Genomic DNA, 24,689 nt, shown 5'->3' on the forward strand with positions numbered 1-24,689 from the left:
AAATCGATTCGGAAAGGACTATTTAAATCAACGAAACGATCCGAATTCCCAGCTAACCGATTGTTTTCTCGTGGTCTGGTTCGCGGTAGGGGACCGGCCAATTAACCGGCCATCTTTTATCCAATTAACGCGAAATCCGTTTGTGTAGTCGAAACAGCCAGGCATCGATTGCGCCAAAGTTTGACGAATGCCAGCTACATTTGCAATTGCGCTTCGCGTTGACAAAAGCAGGCGCTGTGTTACTCATCGTTCGCAACGGACCAAATGTAGTTAATCGTTCAAGTTTCGATAGAACGGTTTTCGAGAGTACATCTCTGTATCCACGCATGCAGCCGCGAGCAACCTGTAATTTCTCTCGTTATCGGGATCGATCGGGTCCACGATTAAACACGAACCGTGAACGATAAGCATCTGTTGCGAATGCCTGTAATATCTTTCCATATCGACCTAAAAGCGTATTAGTATCTCGCCTCGTAAAACTTCCCACCGAGATACCGGCGAACCATGATTATAGACGTGAAGTTACTCGCGTGCTCTTTGGTCCCGTTCCTTTCTCCGCGGGCGTTAACTCGCCGTTTATACCTTGTCACTTCTCCCAATCTACCTATCTAGTTCGACTTTGCTTCTGTTTCGCTGATTTATCTTGCCGCGTTAACGAAGAAATCAGATTGTAATTGCAATTCTTGTACCTCGGTGGAAACTCCGTGTAACTGCCAGACCACTTTACTACCGAGGTTCAACAACGATTAATCAGGGCATAGTGTCGGTAACTGATAGGAGCAGATTGTCCCTTAATTAAACCTATTTTACGATTCGACCTAACGAGATCAGATCGTCGAGCTACCACGTTTAATTCGGAAAACTAACATCCCGAATTACGTAAGTCGTAAGGAAACGAAACGGAGAACGAGACGGTTAGCTGCGATATCGATCCCAAGCGGAAGTTTTTCATCGTTTGAACAGCAGGGCGACCTCGTCACGAAGCTTATTATCCATATTCCATCGACATAATCGATCGCACGTGTCCGCGATGATATACGTGGCAGGAGAAGAAGAAGAAGAATGCGTGGCGAGAGAAGTACGTGCATACGTGAAACCGTGACCCCGATTCCCGTCGACGAGTTAATATCAATGTTTGTACACGATTTTGGTCTTTTTTCCTCCTCACTGTTACACCGATTCGCGAACGCAACTCTCCCGATGCAATTTGATCCTCGTAAATAAAGTTTGTTTAACGTGCTCGACACCGGCGATAAATTATCGCGCCGTCTCCGCTACGGCTCTTGGTTATATTTTACTTTGAAAACTTGCCTGTCCACATATAAATCGCGCCGGTCTTTCCTCTCCGTTTCCACGAGCCTAACTCCAGTCTTCTAGAAATCTGGCGTGCTTTCTGAAATATTAGATGCCACGCTGTTACACGACCGTTTTAAAACGAATCCAATTGTTTTAGCCATCAAATTGCACCTTAACAGAGTTTGGCGTAATTGACGATCGTGGAGTATCTTTCACAGCGAACTCGGATTTTTCGCAACGTTGCTCCGATATTGTCAACAAACCCGTGAAAACGTGCGACGAACGTGTAAATTTTCAAGCCTCAGGTTAGACCTGGTGTATTGTATGATACTGTATGATAAATACGTAACCTTATCGTAGAGAGTTCAGCACAAGTTCCTTAGATTTGCTGCTTTTAAATTAGATATTAGAACGTCGTAGCACGATCACAACTATCTTTTTATTTCGAATAATATCTGTATGAGTAAGGTGAATATAGAATGTAGGATACCTGTCGTTTTTACTCAAAATTATTGCCGGGACAATGAACTCGTCTCTTTTGGAACAAATCAAACTGTATGCAACGTCCAAATGTAGGTGTTAAAAAGAGATCGATACTTGGACATTTTCCCACGTTGCCGTGATCCATTAAATGAAGTTATTAAATTAGCGAATCGATACGCTGAAAATGTCAACTTTTTATCTGGACGTTTATCCGCTTTCAAAACGGACCTGTACGATACTTTCGCGTCGTGTCACGCTTCTTAATATTTTCCTTTCTTACGGCACTTGCTATCGCATTCTCTCGTACTGATTCTTGGCTCCGTATAATAACTTTCCGTGCAGATTATCGTAGACAAACCGTGACACGGTTCTAGCTTTGGCTGGCAAGAAGACGAGAAAAAGGAATACAGATCCGATCGATTCGCGATGAATCATCATTTTCGATCGTAACGTATCGCAGCATATTTGCCGAGAGAAACGCATCTACAAATTATAATCGCATCGCTCGATGAGTATTTATATTCCACTTTTCTGCATAATAACACAAATCCCAATTGGTTCATTGCTTTCGCGTTATTTCATATTTTATGGCGTGGACGTGCAGCTCGAAAGTCATTAGCGTCGATAACGCTAATTGACGTGTAAAACACAAGCGTCGGTATCGATATCACCGGAAAGGGATGGATATTCGAAGCATCCGGTGGAGCGGTGTGTTTCCTAGTTGCGAAAAGTTGCCGGTGTTCGGCACAGATGCAAAACGTGCAGGGCACAGCTCGGGCGAAAATTTGCCGGTGACAACACGCGCATTGTGTTCCAAGACAATAGCCGGAGGGCTCGTTTAGGGCGGCCGACTGTAACGGCGTGCTGGTGCAGCTTTCGGTAAATCCGTGCAACAGCTGGAATCATCGCAATCGACGTAGAAGCGGGCCGTGGCCGGAAGTGAGGGTCGTTACGCGACGCGGTCACCCTGTATATAAATTTTGCGTGCCTCCAAATCCCGCGCAACCCCATTCCTCCTCTCTGCTCATCCCAGTGCTCCTCCCTCGATCGATATCGACACATTGGCCATTTGCACCCGCTTCTTAATTACTGCTTCTACCCCGCGTACTTAATTACTACTTCGTCGAGCGAATCCTGAAATGAACTGTTGCCGTTTCGCAACGTCATTTGCCCCGTCTTTCTGATTTCCGAGAGAAGATCTTCCTTCGATGGTTGTTCGGTTTGTCTGTATTTTCTGTTTGATCATTCTCCGACTCTCGATAGCGAAAGAAGAGTTTAACCATCGTTTAAAATCAACCCTATTACTTAGCTTCTAGCAGCTCCGATATTTCTTTGCTTCCTGTGTATTCATCTTAATAATTCCGATGCTTTTAGTATCGAAAGAAGAAGAATTTACTGAAAGATTCAAAGGCACGAACTACCAGTTCCCAGCGATCTCTTCATTTTCCCCTCGATTTATAAATCTCGTCTGAAGTTTTTCTAATAACTTTAATTATTAATAAATCATTCGGCCGGGCGTCTTGAGATTAGAATCTTAACGTAGAAATAATCCGATGAAAATTGACGTAATTAAACGCTTTTTATTACGATCTTCGCGCGGTAATAAGTAAGTTTGTCTTATAAATGAATTACCTGACAGCAATCTTAACGTCGTTACAAAAATTCCGCATCTTGCAGTTATTATTGACAACGAGCTTACGTTTAACCATCGCGTTACGAACATGATAGCCACCTCATCCAGAACTCTTTGAAACGCAGCTGCACTGAATTCAAAACCTCGAAAGCTGTAATCTTACCGTACAAATCACTCGTTCTTTCTCGTATGGAATACGCCTCGGTAATCTGGCATCTATTTCTGCGATATTTTTCACTCGCTGTTAAAAGATTTCTCGCAAATGCAACTTTTCCATATCAAATTTTTTAACAGTTATGTAACCACATCCATACTCCTACGTTTCTTCGCCAGATTATCAAAGTTCTTTTATGTAAACACACTCATCGTGCCCAGGCCTGACCACGGCAATACCATAAATAGAAAATACGAAGTAGACTGTAACATCTACAATCGGAGAGGCTTTTTTGGTCCTTTTAGCATCCAAGGATTCACCACCACTTCGATACACAGAGTATCGACTAATTCCTAATGGGCTGTACTTTATGCATCGAAAGATTGCGATCTCAACTGTTATATTTTTCACTCTACAGTAGCTTTTTAGACAATACCCTTTAGACTAAAAACTATTGCAACTTTGGTCTTTAGCCTCCTTGTTGTGCCTCCTTCTTGTCGTTTGTCCTTCTCTTCCCTATTATTGCTTTCAGTTCTGCTAAACCTTCTCCAGTCTCGTTTAGCGTTTTTCCTATGTCTTTTGATCCTCCCGTTATTTCACATTCTTCCATTACATGTCTTAGGTCTTCTTCTTTCCTTCTGCATAGTCTGCATCTTTTTTCTCCCCTCTTCTTTCCAGTATTCCCTTGCTTTGGTCTGAAGCAATCTGAATCTTGCCAGTATTCTTCTGTCCTTCCACTTCATCCTCCCTTCTAAGTACTTTGGTAATTTTTCTCTCTTGTGTTTTGTTTTGTTTTCCCTCTCTTCTGTTTCTCTCTTTCTTCTTTCTTCTATAATTTGGTATGCTGTCATCCTTACTTGCTCCACTCTTGTTTCTATCTGCGTCCCTCCTTTTCTCACCTCTTCTAGCCCCTTCTTTCTCTTTCTTGCTCTTTTCCCTTCCTGACCATTCCCTCTCCTTCACTAATTCCTTTTTTGATTCTAGACAATACCCTTTAGATTTAAGCATTAGATTGAATTAGAATCAAACATACTGTAAACTCTTATAATCCAAGTTACAGTACCACGCCAAAATGATTTACTTATAATTCTCAATGAGAATCGATTGTAAAAAGTCTAGCAAATAGAAGAAAAGAAAGAAGAACATTAGCTTTTTCGCAAAGTTACGTACCTACGTGTGTATTTGTATGTTCTCAAGCTTAAAGAGGTTTTCCCGTTTATTCGAATAAATTGAACGACTCGAACAAACTAGATTACTTGAATAGATTGAACTTTACGACTTGTAACAGTAAAAGACCCGAGACTACCCCATGCAACGAATTCTGTAGTTTCCACAATCTGCATAAAACAAAGTAATACCGTCTCGATCGATCCGACACTTGTTCGTTGGTGGAACTCGAAACTTCGCAAACTGAAGCGGAAATCTCGCGGGTGAAGTTGTACGTCGGTAATATAACGTGCGAGTCGCTCGTGCAAACTGTAACGCGCGACGAATAACACGTACACCACCGCGTAACAGACCCGCGCACGACTAACCCGACCGCACTTTTAAACACGGTTTTTCCCTGTACTCGACCGTGGCGATAAAGCAACGACGATTACGTCAACAGGCCTTTCACGACGAGACCATGGGGCAACTGGATAGCGCTCGAAAAAGTATCTCTTTCTTCTGCAGACAGGAAGCAAAAGGAAGGTCGGGGGCTTCGAACAGGTACGTTGGAATGCCTTTCGGCAATTCACCCCTGGAATTTCTTCCCACGGCCGGGAAACCCGAAATCCGTCTGCGTTCTAAAGTATCCCAGCAGCCAGTGCACGATTACGCCTCTTCAGAGAATGGGCATCTCCTTGACAGGCACAAGTCCGATGGTGTTAACCCTCTCTAAGGGAAACTTACCACTTCTTCGTGTTTTCAGAAGCCGAGATAATCCCTTGAGCCGTGATATTCGACGGAGCACAATGGTTATTAGTCCGACAAAGTAATGGTGGATATTACGAGACAGCTGAGAGAGCGTGGTATGAGAGTCATAAATCTTGTGAACGCGAGGGTAGTTACAGAGTCGACTTCTCGGCCGATCAAACCCAACCGCTTCTCGCTTTCGTCGTCCGATTTTTTTCAATTTCCTCGACGTCCACGATGGAAGAAATTTTTCCATCGGACAAAGCAAGACTCGAGGCAATGACTAGTGTGTGCCTGTGGACAAAGAAACTCGCTTTCGCGTCCGGTCATTTTTCCAGCGAGCAATTTCCCAACTTTCCAACTTCTCAACGCGATCGTCCGCCACTGTCACCGGCGAGCGTGTTCCTGCAGTTCCACGGTGGAACGACAACGGAGAAAAACTGTCGGGTCGATATGCGATTCGGAAGCGATGTTCCGAACGTCAAGTTGCGTCGCGTTCCAAGTTCTCTGGTCGTTAAAGGCGCCGCGTTCGAAAGAAAAGTTGCGAACGATAGACGACGAGGAGCGTGGCGTATCTTTGGGCGATCGAGAACGTGGCATTGATTAATCGAAAAGTTTCGATGGAAATGGTAACGAGCGCTTGGCGCGGAGAAAAGTTCCATGAATTTCACTCGTCTTCTCGTTCCACCCAGTCCCGTTTTTACGGCCACTTTACCGTGTTTCGGCTGAGAGAATAATCGAGTTTGTCGGCCGGTGCAATTACGCCGCGAGAGTGTTTCATTAGATAATTCCATCGGTCGGGCTGATTTCTCCGAGGAGCCAAACCGTTCAGAACAATATCGTTTTACACGCAGTAATTTCATCACGATACGGCCATTTAAACAGCTGCTATTGGTAAATCACAACTCTTAACCGTACAAAGTTTATCGATTAAACGGGGATGAAGTTAGATTGGATTAAAAGGATAAGGCAAGTCCGATAATGGTAATAAACCGAGAGATAAATGATTGAAAAATGTAACGCTTCCTCATCGATGGTTCTAGTGGACAGAATGGAAGATCGCGGTACAGGATGTATCAAATAAACATAAATTTTCTCTCTGGACGTGCAGCCTTAGAAGTTTTACACTGGCTCGGTGTCGAATCCCTTCTAACAAATTTATGAAAACGACCAAACGGATAGAAGGCCGTATAAATTGTGGGAAAAATCGTGAAATATAGAGAACGTGGCACCGAGCTGACGCTTTTCAGCGTGTCTCATCGATTTTTCCGCCACGCGCTTTCCAACCAGAGATCTTCGACATTCCGAATAAACTAGCCGAAAAATCGTTTTTCAGCAAACAGGCATTAATAGCCGCGACAACGATTACTGACGATAATCGCAAGTTTCAATTCGACCGGATGCGCATCATAATTTCGCCTGTTTTACGAGGCAATTTTCCCGCGGCTATTTCCACACGGTAAGCCGTCTGATTCTGATCGATTTTATTATTAAAACGGCTCAGCGACCATTATTCTAAGTGGGTCCGTCCGTCGCTGCGATTTTATTCGATGCTCGTTTGTTAATGCCCCCTTGCAAAGAGATTTCGATTTTAACGACAACTTATGGAAAATTGGGAAACCAAAGCGATTTCACTCGGAAATTTCCGGATGGCTGCTTCTAGAAGATTAAATTTTACGCCCGTCAGCTATTTTATTAATAATTCTCGTTAGTTTCGTTTCTATACGGTTAGCGGCTACTTCTTACGTCCTCGTGCTCGTTTCTTTACTCCGGCTTCGATTAGTTTCCTGGTTTGGGTAGGGTCAGGGTAGACGAGTACGCGTTTGGAATAAATTTCGGCGGTCGGCAGGAAATTCTTCCGTCAGCGTGCGCCCGTTTCTTCAATGGCTCGAGGAAAACCACTCGACGTCGAGAGATATCGACGATTCTCACCTCGGAATCAATCATAACACGAAACTTTCGCTTGCGTTTCGATTTCTAAAACGAGACGGACGAGCGAAATTGTTTCTCTTTGGAAAATTAATGCCAACGTAAACGACGAGGCGGGTCTGGTAATATAGAAACCAATCGTTCGGTTAAAAGCCAATTGTACGTGAACGACGCACGGCGGTCGATTAACAACGTTCCCGTTTTCGACGAGATAAAATTTGGAAAATTAGATATAACCCGATATTTCCATTTGGCAAAATCCAATCGTATTTTGATGCAAGTTTTATTCGGTTTAATTCCATTTGGCGTTGCCGGCGTCTAGCGAGCAACAAAAACCGACCAGTTGAAACATTCGCTAAAATGGACCGTCCTACCTCGCTAGCCATCCGATGATAAATCGATGAGATATTACACGAGTAAATCCGCTACCGATAAATCCCAAGTTTTGATATATTTCAGAGAAAAGAAAATTGCCCTGTTCTTTATGAGATGTTCGACACGGAGTCATCGAAATCCACTCGGATATTCGTCTGGTCAAGAGCTCGCGTCAAAAAACAATCTCATCAAAATCCTATCGGATCCAATATCCATATCAATCTCAAGCGTCACCCTAAGTTATCCGTTTCCCCACGTAAAACCACAAATAGAACCGATTACGCGACGAACGCGGGGAAAATGGTTTCTTACGGCGTACCCAGTCGGAAGGAAATACACGGCAATTGACGACGTTAGGTAAGGGTTTATCAACGATATTAATAGTTCGACTGGAAGAGGAGGGGAAAAGGCCGAATTGACGAGGGTCAGGGCCGATAGATATACTGACCGATCTTCCAAGCCGTGTTTCGCTGGCCGACCACTGGCATACTGATCACCACCGCTGGCCCCTAACTACGCCCTAGGAACTACGCCCTATGGTGTCTTGGTATTTGCCAGGAAACCCGGTCGGATATATCGAACGCCATTGAACGCCATTGTACGCTAGCCAGTCTGATAGTGTTTGATTTCCGACCGATCTTATTTGCCTCTAACGGGGGATGAATCTCAGGTGGATTATTAAACGTGTTGGTTGGTTTATTAAAGAGACGAGTGATAAAATTGTAATAGTGAGTGTATATTAAAATCACCGTGAGTACAAGTACAGAGATGGTGTATGCTGGTCGTAATCGTCGCAGCTCAATGATACTCTTCAATTGTACGCTCGCTATTCGACCGTGTGACTCGTTGTAATGATTCGCTGTTTTGACTGTCTTAGAGAGCACGTTCGTCTATTTGTATCGTCCGGTGGTATTATAAAAAGTTCAAATGTACATAACTCCGGTCGACGATTGCAAATAACAGCGACAATATTTTGTCTGGAGTTCGTTTACCTTTGAACCTAGCAAAGCAAAACAACGTTGGCACTCCAAGGCAAAACAATATGAGTCTTTTCCTACAAATCCATTCGCTACAAATCCATTTAGGGGGATAGCATTTAGGGTTTAGCGGATATCGGGTTCTGCAAGGTTTTTTCGTTCCTAATTAGAGATTCTCGATGTTTAGGAATTTCGAAGTGTATTTTCGACCAATCGCGGGGAGACGCAATCGCGAGGAAACACGTCAACGGGAGTCGCAAATTCCCCTTACGATTATAATAATCGACACCACGAGTTGACCGATCCGTTGATTTCCGTTAAGATAATAGGGGTGTTTGAGAGGGTATAACACTGCGATTGACAGGGTTATAAAATTTATATTTTTAACACTTAAGTTACACCGTTGCTTATGATACATATCGTCGACAATGATTTAGCGTATAGAGATGCGGAACACTGGCACGATATTGGTCGGTGATCGAGCAAGGCTCTTAGAGTTTTGTTATAGTTGACGTAGCAATAAGGGAAAAGACAGAACCGAACCCGGTACTGACATCTTGACTATTCTAACGTTGTAGAATAAGTAAAGTACAGTGACGATGCTGTGTCGGAGGAAAGCTAGCGATGGGTGTGTCTAGCGCACGGGACCATCGGATTTGTTCGTGACATTTTGATCAGGAAAGCGAGGGCAGTATACATTGCTTCTGATTGGATAAACGAAGGTTGGTGGACTAGGAAGGGTCTTAGCCGCCCTCGATAGAAAGTTGCTAGTGGGAAGCATCGTACGTGAGAAAAACTAACTTGCCCGTGTCAAGCCGTAATAGACAATAATTTTTAGAAAATGATTTAGAAACAAAGATATTTGTTCGGTCTGAAGGACCTTAGCTAGCAAATTACTGAGATTTATCATGGATCCTTAAGAGTATTAAGGGTACGCAGTAAGGATGAGCGGACATCTGGTTCCCGTCTGGCCCGCGGTGTGTGGCCTGGTCTAGGTACAGTGTCGCCCGACGTAACACGAAGAATTTTTAAAACTTTGACGATATTTATTAATCGTACGGTGGTCGTGGTAGCGAAAACTGAATTTCCGCATAAAAACACTTTTTTCCTTTTGTTTGTTCATTTTGTTGTTTTTTCATTTATCTCTCGAATCGTAGAATCGTAGGAATCCATACGTAGGTGTATCCTCAGAACGAGCGACGAACGCAGAAATTCAATAGCTCGTGCAATATAGTTTTTATTCGTCGACAAGCACGACGATGTGTCGGTTTAAAAAAACATTTCGAGAAGAATTTCGCGTGTAGAACGAACCACGATATCTCCGAGGGTTAACAGCGAACCATCTCGCCAGATGCTCGACTTTCTAATCGCGTCACGCAGCGCAGTCGCTTATTCACCGGTGGAAAGTGATTCAATTTTCTATTAAAGCCAGACAAGCAATAACGGCGCGCCATATTTCCCAGGGACTTACGCGCCGTCTATTTAACGAGCAGATACGAGTACACGCGGCCAGGTAGTCGCGCGATAAAAACCATTTCGTAACGGTAGTGTCCGTAATGAACCTGTGGGGTTCGGAGCCCTACACCTGGTTACCTTTCGCACAGTCGTCACGGCTATTGGCTGGAGTGTCAAACTGCGTCGGAATTCCGAAAGAGGGAAAACGAAACGAGCTGTCCGGGTCGCAAAACACCACCGAAGGAAACAAAGAACGAAACAATCGTCGTTTAATAGTTTAATTGTAGGCAATCAGGAGCCGTCTTACGCACCGATGAACGCATAGAAAACGGTACTTCTACGTGTTTTTACGCGTCCACTCTGTGAGTTTGTCGTGTCGAGTACAATGAGCCTGGACAAAACGGTTGACGATAAGTCGGCGAGAGGTGAAAAGAGGAACTTTGAAAAGGACAACTTTCTTTCCAAAGGTTTCGTCGATATGAAAGACTATTTATGAGAGACCAACAAAACATAAGTAAGACCGTAATAAAGCATAAATGCCGACAGGCCTAAAGACCATCGATATTCCTGTGGTCCTTTCGCCAAATACTCAGAAGAAGACATACCTGATCACTATCGCGGACGAACACGTACATACATATCGGAAGGCGACAAAAGAAGAAAAGGATTAAGGAGGAAGGAAGAAAACGGATGAAGAGTTCAATCGCGATTGAACAGTGGTCCGCGCGAATCGCGAGTCGAGAGTGGAGTCGCTAGTCGAGTTAATAAACGCGCTGTTAAATAAAATGCCGAGTATTTCTCTGGCACCCTACGCGTTCTACCAGAGCTCAGCGGCATGACAGGGGCCGTACGAGGCGGGGCGTTTATTTTTATATTCATGATAGAAAGGCCGAATAATTGGTGCACCGGTGGTCGATAACTGGCGCGGGCTATTTCGCCGGCGGGAATTTTCCACATTTCCATAAAGGTGTCCCTGATATCGTCAACCAGGATACTGCTGGAAGCCATTCGAATCGAGTCCTCCGAACGATACACTTCCAATATAAATTCTAGTAATCCATTCCCCGGCGTAATTCGACCGCTGGCTCGTCGCTTTTAACGGCTCCCCTCAGCCTTTTTCGAACGCGAGAAAAAGAAGAAGAGGAAGCGAGTATCTAGTGGAGAGCGCGCGCCTCCTACTAATCCGAGTCTGCGATTTTATTTCCTCCGTTCGTTTTAATCCACCGCTTCATCGGATCGCCACTGTCGCGTGTCCGAATTGCACGATCTACCGACGATTAATTATCGATGCATCGTGATACCTTCGTAAAGAAGTAACGTGACTGCGGCAAGATCACCGTTACCGTTCGATCGATACGCACATTCGCGAAAATCAAGCAAAAGATTGCTGTCAAGAAGTCTGTCATTTTCACCAGCTCTCTTTCCTCCTTTTGCAACGGAGTGCCAGGCAACGCTGTACACGTCGCGAGTATATACCACAGAGGCAGAGCACGCGTATCCGTGACCGCGTTCGTCGTCGTAACATTTAGGAGAGCCGTACGCTGCCTCGGGCATGGTCGAACCAGACTTCTGATTAAAGTGAGTGCATCATCTCCCGTCAACGAGGTAGGGTATCGCAAATAGAAGAACCGCGTGCATCGGAACAAGACCTAGCCTGTCTGACCTGCGGTGGTTCGCGCATCCACGGAAAAACCTGGGTAAAATATTACATCGTAGAGAAACCGCAATTTCGCGGTCAAAGGAGCCTACACCGGGATAATTTCTAATTGCACGCGACATATAGCGAACGTGGCGAAATATTCTCTCTTGTTTTCTAATATTTTTCCCTATATTTACATAATCTTTCGCGAGGACCGTACGTTAACATCGAACGATTCGCGAAAGAAACGCGAATTAAATCCGTCAGCAGATTTATGCCGCTCGTTATCTATGAGACGTTGAATCTGCTGGCAGAAATTCTCAACGAGATTTTCGTTAGAGGGATCGACGCAAAGTAGATTTTTCAGCTTCTTCGCGTTAGCCTCTACTCCTCGTTTTCTTCGACGGTTCCCGTTTCCTCCGGAAAATCCGGGCTTTAATAAGCCGCCAGGGTGTATCGTTTCGTCTTCCGTTAAATAATTTCGCGGAACGTTAAAGAGCCCGTCGCTGTCGTCGTTTGCCTCGAAAATTAACGCTCGTTATGAATCTCTCGTTCTAGACGGAATATCCGGGCCCCGTGGAAATTTCGATCCCGAGTGATACGCGGTGTTAGGCAAGAAAAATAAATTACGACAACGATAATTCTCCATCGGTTTCCGACGATTTCTAACGGTGCAAGCAACGACGAATCGAGGCTAGAGAGGAAAGAATTGTCGGGCAAAAACTCAAGGAAACCGCTCGTGTGTCGCTCGCTACTTTCACGGTTACACACGTTCCTAAATAATGGCATCCCGCTTGAAAAGCACTCTGCGCGTTTGAAACTGGCTGGTGCACCCGACAACCAGGTCAAATTGAACAATATAGATCCGGTGTTGCAGGGAAAAAGGGTCCACCGAGGCGACAATAGCTTCGATCACGCGAACGCCAGTCAGGTGCGTTCGTTTAATTTGCGACGCGACCAGATTCTCTCTCTCTCTCTCTCTCTTTTATTTAGTTTGGCAAACCTCTCTCCTTGAATTCACCAGCAGACACAGAATTGATCTCGTGGCCCTCGAATACAGGTGAATTCCTGTGCTCTCGTCTCGAGACTACGCTAGGCCACTCCGCTGAAATTGCGGAGAAACGGTACCGGAAAAAAAAGCTTATGAATCTCGAGCGACAAAAGGATGCTCCGACCAAGAGGTGAAAAGCGGACGGGAGGGCTGCAGGAAGGAGGGAAGTTTCCAAGTTTCACCCTTGCCATACCGAGCCATAAGTTTGATAAAATCCCCTTTTCTTTTGCCTGTACGCTGCGCATATTCCCGCCTTTTTTTTTTTTTTTACCCTACTCTAATTTAACTTGCAAATATGACCTCCCTCCACGGTTCAGTCTCCTCCGACAAGCTTAACCGGTGATATCGGTAAGCGTAATATTAAACACGTGTTCGCTCCGATAGAACAATCTGGAGCGGCACTTCCTTTTACGATTATGCTCCTGTTAAATAAGAGCAAACGTACGAACTTTGCCAGTTGTTTTCAACTATCGCGACAGGGACTAACACGTCGGATCGTGGATGACGCGACGAGCTCGACTAAATTTATGGATATCGACGATTCGATGGTTGTTGGTCGCACCGTGGTAGTAATTGCCGCTATGATTACGGTGGATGCATTTTCTGTCGAATTAACGTTCTGACGAATATGTCAATTTCCATGAACCTGATTGACGAATACATAAGCACTAGGATATTCGACGAAAAAGATTGTAACACGGCAACCACACGAACATCGATCATCGAACGTTCTACGCTATTGAACCGTCGAATTAGTGCCTTCGCGTTCTAATTTTATTCCAGAAACTCCATTTCCCTACGATCGCAATGTCAACGTATGCTCGATTCTCAGCGAGGCTACCGCCCAACAAGGGTCCGCGACACCGTGAAATTTTCTATTAAAAATTCATCGAGTAGTTCGAAAAATTCTTGCGCGTTCATCGACGTCAAAATTCCATCGTTCGCCAGGCGAAAAGACTTTGCAAGAAACGAGTCCTGGTGGACGTTCCCTCTTCGTTTTCCACGATACGTCGATTCGGTCTGCACCGAACGCAGGAAGCTGAATCGCGAGAACACACGATCGAGCGAACGGAGGAGCTGTATGTCCGCGTCCTGCCTTGGCACAGGCTGAATCAATTTACCCTCGGAACGGTCTCTGCGTACGAGCCGAAGAAAGGGGAATGAATATCGACGAGTGGTGGGTAGCGCGGAAATTGCGCCCGGGGGAAAAAAAAGGAGAACGGACGGGAATGGCGCGACAGTGACGAGGCACGTTCGTTCGCTAAAACTATCGTCGAATGATGCGGCCAGTCGGCCGTGACGAATTTCCCGCGGATTATTCGAACGTGCACCACGGCCCGGAATAACGCGCTTCCTTCTCGACTCTCCTTCTTCGTTCCAGCTCCTCCTGCATTCAATTCTGACAACCGATTTTTAATTCCCAGTCGGAGCGAAATACGCTTATTATTACACCTCTAGAGAAGAATCATACACGAGATCTCTTCTTTTTTAGAAAACGTTGACGTTTTTAAACGTCATTCCCTTCTCTTTTCTGAATAATACAGAAGATTTTGTGATAAAATCGCGTTAATCTTATCGTCGGTCCTGCAAATAGCTTCTACGATTTAATTCACTTTTTCAATCCCATTGTTGTATCTACAGATGGAATTGTTCGCGTGCTATCCAATTACGATTAATTTTTAACATTTTACACGATATCGTCTTGTTTTACGAACGTGTTTCCAGTCCGCGAGAAGTCGACGAACATCAAATCAACGACGATGCGCTTTAAACGATTGGCCGATCGCACGAGTAAGTGCGCGATAAACAATAACAAAATTGAAATCTTCTCTGCGTCATCGAATACCCGGATCGTGCTATTCCAAAAGAAGCAAATCCTTTCGTGGCAGATTGCACGAGCCTGGAGAATAACGAGAATCCGTGGCAAAGTCAATTCCTTTACGGATTCGAGGGAACGAGCGGGTTTACTGAACTATCGCGACACCGGCAGACCTCTCTAACCCTGGCGAATATCCCGTTCGTCGTTTCTTCTGCTCGTTTTTTAACCGACACACTGGAAGGAAAGAAAGAATCGGGAACAACGGGCGCGGCTTACCGGCGAAATCCCGCGTTCCCGTGACCGCGCTGCTATATTTCACCGATGCGAGGATTAAGACAGACGTGCAACGCAGCCCGGACGTTTGCCTCGCAAACTGAAAGTTACGTTTTATCGATAACGCGTTGTCGCCAACGGACGGTCCTATACGCGAGCCGTTCCGCTTCGTTCGACGCGCGAACTCATGCTAATCCAAACGTACGATCGTCCTCCTTTAACGACGTCTTTTCGTGCGATCGTTTCGCTCACATTTCCGTGTCCTTCGCGACGAAGATGATTGCTCATTGTTCGTACATCGGTTCGTAAATAATTCGACGATGCGTCGAACCGCGTTTGGGGGATCGAAATTTATTTTAGATCTTCTTACGTAAAGAGATATATTGTTGAGAATCGTGGACCTTTGAAGCCGAAATAATGTTATAGGAACACTAAATTTATACTGAGGATTAATATTAAAATAGTAATATATTTATTTCATGGACGATTCCTTATATATTCATCGATACACACTTGCACGCGTCTCAGCAAGTTTCTTCTATACTCGTCTGTTAACCGACTGAACAGTTTACATTCATCTGTTTTCGAGACGCACAATACCTCCACACACTGATATTCACATACGACTACTACGCATTTAACTCAGTCCAGCACAGAAAATTATACATATCTCAACATATATAAATGTAATATAATATAAATATCCCTTTCTCTTCGGGAAATAACAGAGGAGGATAATTTTATAAATCGCTACTAGCAACGAATCCTTGTTATCTGGAAGCAGAAACGCGACTGAGAATATTTTCGCGAGTTCCGACCGAAGACAATGTCGCAACGATTCGATGGAAGGCGCAAAGATCCTTCGAACAAAACTCTGAAATTCAATTTCTCCTCGAGTTACTACGCCGCGTTTCTTTGTAGGAATCATCGATGCATTTACAGTGTTTCCAGATACTAAATACCGTATTCGATTAGTACGTAACGATACGATTATGTAACTTCATTCTAGCGTCATTACGTAATATTCAATTATTAGTAAAACGGGTGAGCGAAGAAAAATCATATTTGCGTGATACTTGGTTAGCCCGCTACGTAACAACGTGTATTCTCGGACTGCTGAGCATCAAAGAATGGGATCTCGTTTCTTCTGCCAACCCAGCAACTTTACGAAGTAGCAGTAGCCTACACGGTGTATCATGAAGCTTCGAAACTATCAATTTCCCTACGATTGTCTCTCCTTAAAAAGTATCCTAGAACCAACGAAATCACGGAAGAGCGAAAGAAGTCGTGTAAGATAGAGTTCGGCCGGAAACAAAGTACTAATTGTCCCTGGGATCTCGATAAGGCCGAATGTCTAGTCAGATAAATAGATAAAAATAGTGGAAAATAAGTGGATATGGAGTCGCGGACGATAGAGAAAGCGCGAAACGTGTAATCGACACGCGGATTGAAACCGGGTCGGACAGAACGGCGAAGGAAGCGATTGGCCGCCGTTTGTAAAACGAAAAGTGGATCGTGGCGCGCGAGACCGTGGCCCAAAACTCCATTAAATGTTTGTCGGTCGTTCGGTTTGCAATTATCGACTGATCGGTGGCACATGGAACGCGGATGGGAACCAGATATTGCAGTCGCCAACTTTTTCTTTCATCTCCTTTGCAAAAACTATGGCGTAGACAGAAGCGGAGGGCTGTTTCTCTCGACTCGTACCACGACGAATTCCTTCGTTGTTCGCCCGCGCGGTTTTCTACTCTACTCGGGTACAATACGAAGTCACAGCGGTGCTCTTTTTCTTCGCAATCTTGTTTGAGTTTGGGTTTAATGGAAAGCACGAACGAGCAAGCTGGTTTTACCCTAACTCTGCACGATAGAAGCCTCGAATCGTTCGACGACAAATTCGAGATCGATCGGATCTAAGTAGACGATATTTTTTCGTTCTTCGGTTATTACGTTGAAAATCGATGGTGTTTCATAATATGCGACAAGTTTGATTATTCCGTGCAAGGCTGAGGATTGAATTTTAAGACGTGGAAATTGAGATGACTGAAATCATCTTACTCTGCCGTAAATCGTAGAAGCGTGTGCTGCATTCATTTTAAGCGAAATTACGACGCGTGTAATTTTCCCGGCGGATCTTTTGTACGCGTGTATCCATAAACTCGCGTGAAAAATCGATCGATCTCTATCGGTGTCCGGGACAGAGCCGAATTATCCTGACGGACAGGACGTGGACCCTTTCATTCGCGCGTCAGCCTGGCCGAATAAACGACCGATACGTCATAATCTGTCGAAGAATTTCGGAATAAACGAACGGGACGATACGGCCGAACGATAGCCGATAATGTGAAGCGAGCCGATAAAAACGGGCCGCTGGCCAGCTACCAGTTTTTATACTCGACACGAAATTCCTTCGTCCAGTTCTCCGACTAGGAAAAAAAAAAAAAAATAGAAGAAATACCGAATGAAAGCGAACAAAAAATGCACGTTATTTCGCTAGGTGTTTCCGCGTTCTGCAACAGCAGTTCTACTCGGTGTAATTCAAGGTAGTGGAAGGGAAGAACTAATTACGCGATATTGTTAGGACGTAAAAGATAATTAGCGCCACCGTAGCGTAGGTGGAATGAAAGAGGAAGAGAAGAACGTATCCTTATCCAAAACACGTCCACGGAGATCGACCGGATCCCCCCTGGATCCTCGATCCTTTCGATCCGTTCTCTTTCTCTAGCCAAGGTTCGTGTCGTTGAACTCGACCACGACCCCGCGCAATGATTTTATTCGCCGTCGCGCTGTACCGTACATTCCTTTGCCGAGGAAAGTCATTGCCTGAGAACATACACACACGCGGATCCGATAGCCAAAATAGAAAATTATCCAGCTAACTCGATTTTCAAACTAAACCGAACTTAATGTAATTCATGAAGTACGTGTTATCGATCTGATGATATTTCCGCATTACCCAGGAAGCGCTTTTTCCTAAGCAACCTCGAAACTTTATATTATTTTTTATACTCGGAATCTTTTTGCACAAATACGCAATATATTTGTATAATTTCAAAAATAAACAGGTCGTACAAAGAAATATCTATATAGAAATGATTGCTTATGCTAGAGACGTGGACGTTCCATCGAAAATACCTGATACGTAAAACACAAAAGTATGGCAGGAAAGTAAATAGAAGCTGGAGGCGGGGCAACCCCCAAAGAACTGAGAATCAACTACTACAGTTTTTTCCACAAACACAGGACCGTGCATCGTTAATCCCTGCTAAGAGATTAAACGAGCAACATGCGCGGCCGCGAGAGTATCGGTTGGCCGTGTGACTCCCATAATGGGAGGTAATTTAGTCTCAATGGGATCACCGTATCGATCTCATCGCGGAGCAACAAGGCGAAGATTCAAGCTTTCATAGAAGCTGTCACCGTAAGACTGTATGATTAATCGAGGCCGGCTCTCTTCGGTCGGATGATGCTACGTGTACGCGTTAAGTCCCCGCGAAGATTACGGTTTGCCTCTTCCAGTTGCCTCGTCGACGGGAATCCAATTTATCGCTTTATGCAGGGTGTCTCGCGATGAATAGCACGAAAAAAGGCGCATCCCTCGAGGGAAAGGGAATAAAGAAAAAAGGAAAAAAAAAAAAGAGAAAAAGATCAGCTTGTATAGAAATATTCTTCAAAGAAATATTTTTGCCATCGAATCTGAACGAAGCTCCCAGGAGAAAAACATTTTTGTTGGTTTACCGATTTTAAGGGCGTTTTATGATTAAACAGCGGCGTCTTGACGTGACACGATTGAAAATGCAAACTGCCTGTTCAAGCTCGAAGATACCAACCTTCCGAACATAGCTGAGAAGTTGACAAAGTTCTATGGAAATGAAAAATACAATTATCGTCGTTAACTACGCGTGCAGGAAATTAGAATTTGTTAAGCGACGTACTTTTAACTTTGTTCATCATCCAACTCATCGAACTATTATATCGCACATTAGTTACAACACATTCAGAGTGTGCATCCGTAATGTGGTCGCCAACCAATGGAATATAAGCAGCTCATTGAGAAGCTGCGGCATAGTTGTCTTAGGTTCGCGAAATACATGTTGGATCAGGGTATGTCTGTTACTGATCATGATTGCAGTCTAATTATGTTCTTGCCGAACCTGCGATCCCTCGAGTCATGGAGAATCGTGACGGGTTTGTTATTTCTTTTTAGGATTATTAATAGCATTATACGATAGATCGCCGTCGACTCTTTTAGTTGTTAAATCTCTATGCCCCCACGAGATCGTTTAGGTTCGCACGGATATTTCTCCCACGTCGTTGTTTATCCTCGGTGTTTAATTCGGAGCATGCAATCGCATTTGCAATACTGCCATCTCGTATCGCACTTGTTTACATTCTTTTCGTACTACACTTTGTAACTCCAGAAATTCCGTTTCAAAAGCGTTACAAAGCATGCGATTCGTGCCATATGCCTGTGTATTGGGTTGGCAACTAAGTGATTGCGGATTTTGACATTAGGTGGTAATGACAAACTCCGCAATCACTTAGTTGCCAACCCAAAACACAGGCATATGGCACGAGTCATTACCACCTAATGTCAAAATCCGCAATCACTTAGTTGCCAACCCAATACCTGCGTTCTATAATTGCGTGATAATCGCGTATTCTGCATGTTGAAGTGGTCACCACTTCTAAGAAAACTCTACATCTGGCTTTTTTAGTTTTCTCAAGCACTGAAGCCATCGACAGCGCGTAGACAAAAGACTGCGACGAGGTCAGACCATAAACATTGGGTAACACAGCTAGCGTGCGGATCTGGACCAGCTCAAATTGTATTCTTACTTATAATTACACTTCTATTTAAATATATCTTCTGCCTAACAATATATCCACGAGTTTTCTCTGTTTACACATCGAATAACCTCAACACTGCATTTACACCTATGTGCGTTACTGCTGACTTATCCCACTTTGTCAGCATAATCCGCATTAATAAAGATGATACATACAGGATGACCGATTTTGATCTATAAATCCAAGTTACTCGTACGTTATATGTTGTATAAAAAATAAATCAGATGGAATGTGGATAGTTTCGTAGAGATCGTAAGAAGGTGACACATTATTTTTTAAATGGAATTGTATATTTCGCAATGCTCTAGTCGACGCAGTTCGATACTCTCTGCAAAAAGGCTGTTAATCTATTTCTACCGAAAGAATCATTACTTTAGCAGCTATCTCAGATCTTTCATACGTTAAATTCGATAAAGTAGAGTTGAAAGATTGTTCGGTAGAAATAGGTTAATACTTTCTTGCGGAGAATAATAAGCTACATCGATTCGTGAGTTAAAAAATATACAATTCCGTGTAAAGAAATGTATGCCACCTTCGTACGATCTGCTCGAGTCTGTCTAAAGAAAACTAACTACCAAATCATTCGCTTCTTATCTGAGCTATTTTTTCTTTTATAGCACACGTAGCGCACGAGTAATTTGCGTTTGCAGACTAAAACCGTTCATCCTATATTTATTATAATAACGGTTTATCGTGTTACTGCCTCTGAACTTCATATAGCGAAAACCATCGAACGCGATAGCGTAAATCATTCTCGGCATAAATAGGGGCTCGAGTCTTCTGCATAAACGAATTTCCAGCGCATTAGCGAGCAAACAGACGAACAAATCGCGTCACAGGGGGTGGATTCGTTAATTGACCATCGAATTAGCACAGCACGACGGCGGTTGACAAAATAAATAATTCATTTTGCAGGCCGGCCTCTCTGTCGCGGCTTCGATATTCCAACAATTCGCGAACGAGCACAAAATTCCGATTTGTCGTTCTGATTGTTGTTATTGTTTGGCCGGAACTGCGTCGCCGCGCAACGTTTAATGACACGCTGATTATCGGCTGGCACCGCTGCAATTAACGTGACACTTGCTTCGGTGAAATCGATTCGCTTTAACGCGTCGGTCACGACTCGATGCTGCGGTCCGGTCCTCGAATCGAAAAGTCTCGATGGACTGTCACGGCGGATCAAATATCCTGCGAGTACGAACACATCGGCGAACAGGAATGTTCGATCGCGATCCACGCTATCGAATTTCACGATCCGCATCGTTCATACCTGTTCGATCATCGCGATTAATGTTCGACATTCTGTTGCGTGGGGCTAAAATCTAAGTCACCACTTTCTTACCAACAATTCAATAATACGATAGATTGCCCGAAAACTTTCTTTCGTTTTATGATAGATGCACAACATTTTTTATTTCGTATTATTTTATTGATTTATGCATGATCCATTTTCTTCCAATAGAACAAAACAGGAAACGACTTGCGTTTATTATTTCCTTATAAAACGAAAGAAACTTTTGGCACAACCGTATATATAATAATAGTCTATATAATAGTAATATATAATAATAGTCTATATAATAATAAATAATAATAATAGTAATATATAATAATAGTCTATATATGCAAATAAATCTCAAGGAAACGACATGGTAAGAATTAATTACTCCAGGTAATAAAGTTCCTACGTATTAGTATCAAAGTCTAGCTCTAATTACTATTTCAATTTAAAGCTACGAGATTATTTATATCGCTGCGAAATCCACTAGAACAGCGACGCGGGGATCGTTGATAAGACCATTAACAAGTCTCTGAATTAAGCAGAATTACGTATTACTAGAAATTTCGTATACATATTTCCAGGTATTCCTTCAGACATAGTAAGATGTTTAAAGTAACGAATACGCATCTACCGCTGTCACAAATATCCAAAAAGATCATTGTAATCCACGGAATTAAACCTGTCTCCTTGTCGCGATCCGTTGCTTTCTCAAATTCCAAAGATACAGAAGGAAGATGAATGAGATTCGTGGAAATTTACGACCGATGGTGGTCGTATCGTAGCCGATCGGTTAAAAGGGGTTGGAATTGATTGAAATTACGGAGGACAGGATTACTTAGGCAATATGGTAATTTCGAAAAATAGTCGATATTTCCGGTGCCGGTGATATTATATGGAACGTGGAGCATGAAGTCGCGTGCGTAAGCGTTAACTTCGTAACGTCAATTGCGAGTTTCAATGGAAGGTCTGGTCGTTACACAGCAGCCCGCAGACGATGGACGAACCCATCGATGGAAATTGCTGCCGCACTTTCGGCAACGACATCGACATTGTGGTCGATTTTGCGATTACGCGCGTTTCCTGTGGCAAATTACTTTGGTTTTGCTCCTAAGAGAGCGCTCGTTCGGTACGCCGGCATGTTAAAAGCGTGTAAACGCGATTCGCTTTGTTCTCGGTCGTTCGTATCAGAAGCGAGGCGCGAGATGCTGCTTCGAAAGGAAGTCCGACACCGGGGCGAAACGATCGCGGAGAGAGAACGACCAGGAAGAAATTGGAACGATTCGGTTTCTATTGACCCCGGAATATTGTCGATCGAAGGAACGTAAAGTGAGAGAAGACCCTGCTGACGCATGGAACGTGTCGCAGTTGGGATAAGAATCTCGGGTAGAGCTCGTGCCGCCTATTCGTTCCACCTGGCGCACGGCGAATGGCTGAGATATTTCAGGCATGTACGACTCCATAAAGCCGAGGGAACGAATTAGAGCTACCAAAAATCGAGATTTCAATTAGCTGGGTCGGTCGTGGGTTAGCACGGTTCTCCAACTCTGTGTCAGGTCGGACAGCATAATTTGGTAATTAAAATTTATCACTTCTCGCGTAACCGGGTCGCGCTGATGTATCGATTTCCTCCTAACCGGCCCATTAAGTTTTTCTACAAACCTACTTCCCGAGTCTCCTATCGCGTTACATTCTTTAGTTTTCAAATAGAACCACAATTTTCTCGCCACGAAAATCGAGAACGATACACGGACGGCGGTTCGTTCGCGACGCGTAAGACGCTGGCAATTTTCATGGAGTTACAAAGAGGTAAAACACGAAATTCCACGTCGTGGAAAACGCGTCCGGAATTCAGCGGAAGTTCGTTAACCTGCCCGTTTCAAAGAATACTCTGCTAGGTAGCTGTAGCTAACAGTCGCTTGCGAGTCCACGCGACTCGCTGTAACGCTGGCATCGTTTCGTCTCTCGTTTCTCCGCCGGTACACCGAAAACCTAGCCACAATGCGAAATAGGTCATTCCGCCTCCTAAGACCTTCTCGAGAGGCTGGTCTTGTGACTCTCTAGTAGCGGAGGCCGGAGAAGAGATTCTAGGTCCGTTGGAGCCTCTCGAGACGCGATTTCCTCTTTCCCCTCTTTCGGCTCCGTTCATCTTTCTCAGGCTGTTTCTTCTGTGCTACCGGTTCGACTGTCTCCACTTCTGCTCTTTATCCGTCTGGCCAGGAGCGGAGAACAAGTAGCCCGGTGGTTGTTGCGCGACCTCCCCATTCTGCGACGAACACGTGACGAGAAGAGATTGGAAAGGACAAGCGGCAGACCCGCGGACGAGACGAGACAAAGCGAGACCGAGAGCAAGGAGGACGAAAGGAACGGGAGAATAGGCGGAAGGAGGGTGAAAGAGGGCGCGAGAGGATTCCATCTCGATTCCGGGCACTCGCGTTCCACCGGCATTTCATCCGAGGTCGGGGACGCGGATCGGAAGAGGAGAATGTTGTCACCGAGTTCATTAACACGTTCCGTGCTTTGTGTACCATCATCGGTGCGCTTTGTCGCGCGAAAATAAGAACGAATAAGCAGGAGGAATACCAACGAACAAACCAAGAATATAAAGAAAAGAAGGTGCAATTGCATTGTAACGTCTTTATCCCATTCGTTGGAAATTTTGTTAGTTGCAGATATAATACTAAAATGACGTTTACACCAAGTTGAGAATGAAAGAAAACAGTGCCAGATAACTGGCAGCTGGCGTCGCTGAATAAAATTGCTGCGCACACTCCGCAAACTACGAGATATCGTCGGCAGTCTTGGTACATACGCTTACTGCGAGGTATCTCGTAGTTGGCAGTGAATGTTAAATGGAAAGGCTTTTCTACGAATCTAGGGACCGAGGAAACGTATTAATTCGAGCGTAAATCATTGTTCTTACGGACATATAGCGGAACAAAATGCCCTGTTGGATCGCGGTTCTCACTCGCTGCTTAGAAATTCCTGGCGCAACCGCCACTCGCGAACTTCGATCGACGCAACTCCGAACCAATTCACCTAAAATTCCTGCACGCTAGACCTTTTCAGCGTCGATGCATCGCGACGGGGCACGCTTTCGAGCACGTTCCGAGGCATCGTAGATGAGCGGAGGAGAGGCGCGAGGCCCGTCACGACTTTCGTGAGTCGCGCCAGGAACCGCCGGGCGTACACGGTACGTTTCGTTCCGTACGAAGCAGACACGGCTCGAGGAGTTCGAAAGTAAAACAGAGCAAAAGAACGCGCGGCGTTCGCTGCGTGCGGTTAATAGCTTCTTTCACCGAGACGAAGACGAAGCGGACGCGACTAGAGTACGATCGAACCTTCCGGCCCGATAGAAACGTCAACGTCAGACATCCGCGGGATACGATAATTCCACGGTGGCAACTTGGGATAAAGGCGCGTATCGTAACTGGAAACGAGCTTTGCCCCGCATATGCACGAATTAGTCCCTGGTACACTCGTTCGCTCATAAGCTGACTTTGAGGTGCAAATGGCGAATCTGCTTGAATCGCAGATTCAGATTCACAGACGATTCCCTGGGGTTCGAACTGTATCGAGAAT

General features: G+C 44.5%; 1 protein-coding gene across 5 annotated transcripts in view; it reads right to left on the reverse strand.

The window, feature by feature from the left end:
• The window catches only part of LOC117156143 (uncharacterized), a 108,299-nt gene that overhangs the window by 63,581 nt on the left and 20,029 nt on the right, over positions 1–24,689 (reverse strand). The gene's annotated exons all lie outside the window — the stretch shown is intronic.

This window comes from Bombus vancouverensis, chromosome 5 (assembly GCF_051014615.1).
Source record: "Bombus vancouverensis nearcticus chromosome 5, iyBomVanc1_principal, whole genome shotgun sequence".
Lineage (NCBI taxonomy): Eukaryota > Metazoa > Arthropoda > Insecta > Hymenoptera > Apidae > Bombus > Bombus vancouverensis.